Genomic DNA, 6,000 nt, shown 5'->3' with positions numbered 1-6,000 from the left:
GAGCTGATTCCACTTTGTTGTTGGATTTGCATGCGTCTCATAATCCCTTGAAATTGAGCCTTCTCGCATGTCCTTTTTTTCTTCAAACTGTGAGTACAGCTTACCTCTTCAAATTGTTTTCGTGAAGTATGTGTGACATTTAGAAATATTTTGGCCATTACCTCCCTCAAGACATTTTGAGGTCAGGTTTCATTTACAGCCCTCCAGTACTGGTGCATATGAAGTGACCCTTAGCACAGGTTTTAAAGCTGCTGTTGCAGGTAACGGCCAGAGGGCGGCAGCATTTCTGCTTTTCCCAATCTGGTAACTAGGGAAACAGACCATCCTGGCAGTGGTGTTCCTCGGTTATATATTAGAGTGGAATGTGCCCCCAAAAGCTGATGTCTCCTTACTTATGTTGGCTTTATGAATTGAATTTATATTTTTCTTATTGGAGTCATATTCCATTGTGTACATGGACCACTTCTTCTTTGTGCATTCCTCTGTTGATGGACATTTTCGTAGCTTCCAAGTATTGGCTATGTTAAATATTGCTGTAGTGCAGGATTGCCAGCCTGTGTATTTTTTTTTTTGGCTGTACGTGGGCCTCTCATTGCCGTGGACCCTCCCATTGCAGAGCACAGGCTCCGGACATGCAGGCCCAGCAGCCATAGCTCACGGGACCAGCCGCTCCACGGCATGTGGGATCTTCTGGAAGCGGGGCATGAACCCGTGTCCCCTGCATTGGCAGGCGGACTCTCAACCACTGCGCCACCAGTGAAGCCCAGCCTGTGTCTTTTTGATTCTCATCCCCTCAGGCGATAGGCCCAGCAGTGGGTATGCTTGATTGAATGGTAGCTCAGTATTTACCTTTCCAAGGCACCTCATTTTTGTTTTCATTACTGGCTCTTACCATGTCCCACGTTGAACCCAGGGTAGGCATTTCTCCAAAACCCCTTCAGCATTTATTGTTTGCAGAATTTTTGCTGATGGCCATTCTGACTGGTGTGAGCTGATAGGTTTTTGTCATTTGGATTTGCATATCTTTAATTATTCCTAATGTTCAGCCTTTTTCCATGCCTTTTTACATTTCTTGTACAGAAAAACAGAAAAAAACGGAGAGTACAATTAACCTCTTGAAATAGTCTTCTTGGATGGTTGCCCTCTTTTGAATTTTTGGGTCAATTTTCGACCCCAGGATTGTTTTTGAGGGCAGGTGTCATTCACAGGCCTGCAATGAGTGTGAATATTTAGTGACCATTAGCACTGGGTTTAAAGCTGCTGTTGTGGGAAATGGCCACAAGGTGGCGGTATTTCTCCATTCCCAAATCGGGTTACTAGGGCAGCAGAGCCTTTCTGGGACCAATGGAATACAGAAGAAGGCGTCATTGAAGTCTAATACAGAAAACCATGTCCTGGCGGATGGTAGAATGACCAGCAGGGTGTAGGAATTAGGAACTACTGGATGTATATCCTCGGTGACTTCACTGACTGTCCTGACATCCTTTACCAGGTCCCCAGCAGCCCACGGGGCTGACGTGGTCAGGGCAATGCCAGGTTATGGAGCTCACCTGCGCAACTACCCAGCAGCCCATGGGGCTCTCGTGGTCAGGCCCCTCCCAGGATATGGGGCTCACCTGGGCAGGTCCCCAGCAGCCCACGGGGCTCTCATGGTCAGGCCACTCCCAGCTTACGGAGCTCACCTGTGCAACTACCCAGCAGCCCATGGGGCTCTCGTGATCAGGCCCCTCCCAGGATACGTAGCTCCCGTGGGCAGGTAGGACAGCAGGGCTGGGAACAGAGGAATCATGCACATAGCCCTCATTTCAGAGCACCCCAGATGGCCTGTCTCTCAGAGCTGACACAGAGCACCTCAGAGCAGGACTTGAACTGACAAACAGCATCTCCGACAGGTCTGTGACCCTGGGCGTCACTCTGTGCGGCCTCCCTCTGCCTGGTCTTCCAGAGCCTTCCACTGCAGACAGGGCACCAGGCCTCTGTCTCCACCCATCACCCCTCCTCTCCCTGACTCCTGGGTTCCTCTCATTAAGAGAGTGTCTTCTTGAAGTTGTCTCCCACTCATGGGCCAGATAAAATGATTAGAAAACAAGGCGGAGCTGCAGCCCCTTGTCTATCCTGACTCTTAGGAGCCCACACCTGTTCCTTGGACCTAGCCGGTTCAGCGAGGTCCATTTTCTGCAATGTGAGCCCCTGAGGTTTGAGGATTGGCTGACCTGGGCGGCCTGACCCTGCCGACCAGCCCTGCCCTGGTGTGCCTGTGTTGAGGTCAATATAAACACCACTCCAGGCAGCAAGAGGCACTGAGGTATGCCTGACGCCATATTCTCTGCCCCGTCAGCAGTCTCGGGGCTGTGCTGGTGGGAGGGTGTGAGGGGCCACGGCTTTGTGGGTGGTCCGGTGTGAGTGGGGCTCTGCTGGAGATCCTGCAGGAGTTGCCAGGCTGCCACCTGCTAAAGAAGAGGATGTGTCACCCATACCTTCCGCTGGGATTTCTCCCCGGGCAGAGGTGAGGAAGGAAAAAAGCAGTGGGGGCCGGGACAGGAGGGGTATCTCAGGCAGGGAAATGGAAAGCTTCCAGAAGAGCGCCCGGGGCCAGGAGCATCCTGGCTGGCCAGCAGGCACCAAGTCGGCCTGCGTGCTGTCGCTGGTGTGGCTCCACGGCCCTTCCTCTAGGCTTTCAAGTCCTTGTCCATATTCAGGTGTTTTACCTGGGAAGGGTGGGAACAGTTCAGCAGCAGCTGACCTGGGGCTCCCCTCACGTTTACGCACAGACGGCTCGGCACTGTCCCCCAGGTTTGCAATGAGGACGCTTCTTGCCGGGGGCTTGCTGGCTGAATGGGAGATGATTCCCCACATCTAACCAACTTCAGAATTGTTTACCACTGGAGCAAGTGCCCTGATAGCGGTTTCCTCTGTATAACTGCTGGGTTCTGTTTTTTTTTTTCTTTTTTGGTTCAAGGTAGATTTTATTTCTCTTTTATGTATTTATAGATATAAGCATGCAAATAATTCATTCATATAAATACACCTGTGTGAAGGGAAGAACTTTTTTCTGTTTTATTTTTCAATTTTATTTATTGTTGGACATTTTGAAATTTAATTTAATTTATTTTTTTATTCAACAGGTTATTATTAGTTATCTATTTTATACATATACATGTATACAGGTCAATCCCTATCTACCAACTCACCCCACCACCACCACCCCATGGATTCCCCCCCTTGGTGTCCATACGTTTGTTCTCTACCTCTGTGTCTCTATTTCTGCCCTGCAAACCGGTTCATCTCTACCATTTTTCTAGGTTCCACATATATGCATTAATAAACAATATTTGTTTTTCTCTTTCTGACTGACTTCACTCTGTATGACAGTCTCTCGATCCAACGACATCTCTACAAATGACCCAGATTCATTCCTTTGTATGGCTGAGTAATATTCCTTTTTATATATGTACCACATCTTAATCCAGTCGTCTGTCTGTGGGCATTTAGGTTGCTTCCATTACGTGGTTATTGTAAATAGTGCTGCAATGAACATTGTGGTGAATGTGTCTTTTGGATTTATGGTTTTCTCTGGGTATATGCCCAGAAGTGGGATTGCTGGATCATATGGTAATTCTATTTTTAGATTTTTAAAGAAGCTCCATACTGTTCTCCATAGTGACTCTATCAATTTACATTCCCACCAATGGTGGAAGAGGGTTCCTTATGTCCACACCCTCCCCAGCATTTGTTGTTTGTAGATTTTCTGATGATGCCCATTCTAACAGTTGTGAGGTGATACCTCATTGTAGTTTTGATTTGCATTTCTCTAATAGTTAGTGAGGTTGATCAGCTTTTCATGTGCGTCTTGTCCATCTCTGCATGTTCTTTGAAGAAATGTCTATTTAGATCTTCTACCCATTTTTCTCTTAGGTTGTTTGTTTTTTTTTTAATATTACGCTCCATGAGCTGTTTATATATATTGGAGATTAAACCTTTGTCCATTGATTCGTTTGGAAATATTTTCTCCCATTCTGAGGGTTGCCTTTTTCCATTCCCGTATTTCAGCAAAAAAATAAAGAAAGAAAAAGAAGCAGAACAGAGATGTGCATAAAATATGCCTCTTGAAACTGTCGTTTTGAAATATGGACGTCTTTTAAAATTTTGGGTCGATATACGAACCCAGGATTTGTTTTCAGGGCAGGAGTCATTTACAGGCCTGCAATCATTTTGAATATCAACTGACCATTAGCGCTGGGCTTACAGCTGCTGTTGTGTGAAACGGCCACAAGGTGGCAGCATTTCTCCTTTACCAAATCTGGTTACTAGGGCAACAGAGCCTCAATGGAAGTCGTGTTCTAGGTTGTAATTTAGGATGGAATGTGCCAGGAAAAAGGCCCTTAAGTCTGTCTCACGACTTCTTCTTCGTTTCTTTCATTTAATTTTTATTTTTTATCGCAGCCAGTTTGATTACAATGTTTGGGTTGTTGTAGGTGTGCAAGATGTGGTTCTTTTGCACATATACATATGTCTGTTCTTCCTGGGACCCTTTTTCCATGTACGTTATGACAGAATGTTGAGTAGTCTTCTCTTGGTATTCCGTAGGTGTTTGGTGATTATATATGTCACCTGTGTTTCTATATGTCTGTTAACCCCAATATCCTAATGTATCCAATCCTCACACTTTTCCAGTGGTGAACCATAAGTTTGTTTAATGAATCTGTGATTGCCCTTCTCTGTGGAAATACCTTCACTGGTATCAATTTTTAGGTAACACCTATAAGTGATATCATATGATATGTGTATTTCTCTTTCTGACTTACTACAAGTCACGTGATTACCTCTAGACTCATCTACGGTGCTGCAAATGGCATTGTGTCCTTTTTTTCCTTGGCTAATATTCTGTCTGTTCATGTACCAGTTCGTCTTTGTCCACTCATCTGTTGGTGGACTTTTTGGTTGCTTCCATGTCATGGCTATTGTAATGCTGCGGCAATGCACATTTGCCTGCCTGTGTCTTTCAAATTTTGTCTTCTTAGGGTATAGGCCCAGGAGTGGGCCTGCTGGATCATATGGTAGTAAAATGTTTACCTTGTAGAGGCACCTCCATTCTGTTCTCATTTGTGTCTCTTACCAGGATATGTCCCACTTAAATTTGAACTTATGGTCTTCTCCACAACACCTTCAGCGTTTATTGTTTGTAGTATTTTTGCTGATGTTTATTCTGACTAGTGTGAGCTGATTCCACCTTGTGGTTGGATTTGCATGCGTCTCATAATCCCTTGAAATTGAGCCTTATCACATGTCCCTTTTTTCTTCAAACCGTGAGTACAGCTTACCTCTTCAAATTGTTTTCGTGAAGTATGTGTGACATTTAGAAATATTTTGGCCATTACCTCCCTCAAGACATTTTGAGGTCAGGTCTCATTTACAGCCCTCCAGTATTGGTGCATATGAAGTGACCCTTAGCACAGGTTTTAAAGCTGCTGTTGCAGGTAACGGCCAGAGGGCGGCAGCATTTCTGCTTTTCCCAATCTGGTAACTAGGGAAACAGACCATCCTGGCAGTGGTGTTCCTCGGTTATATATTAGAGTGGAATGTGCCCCCAAAAGCTGATGTCTCCTTACTTATGTTTGCTTTATGAGTTGAATTTATATTTTTCTTATTGGAGTCATATTCCATTGTGTACATGGACCACTTCTTCTTTGTGCATTCCTCTGTTGATGGACATTTTCGTAGCTTCCAAGCATTGGCTATGTTAACTATTGCTGTAGTGCAGGATTGCCAGCCTGTGTATTTTTATTTTTTGGCTGTACGTGGGCCTCTCGTTGCCGTGGACCCTCCCATTGCAGAGCACAGTCTCCGGACATGCAGGCCCAGCAGCCATAGCTCACGGGACCCGCCGCTCCACGGCATGTGGGATCTTCCGGAACCGGGGCATGAACCCGTGTCCCCTGCATTGCCAGGCGGACTCTGAACCACTGCGCCACCAGTGAAGCCCAGCCTGTGTCTTTTTGA

This window comes from Mesoplodon bidens (assembly GCF_964165515.1).
Source record: "Mesoplodon bidens genome assembly, contig: HAP1_SCAFFOLD_148, whole genome shotgun sequence".
Classification (NCBI taxonomy): domain Eukaryota; kingdom Metazoa; phylum Chordata; class Mammalia; order Artiodactyla; family Ziphiidae; genus Mesoplodon; species Mesoplodon bidens.
The sequence above is the reverse complement of the archived record's forward strand: the minus strand, read 5'-3'. Positions refer to the sequence as shown.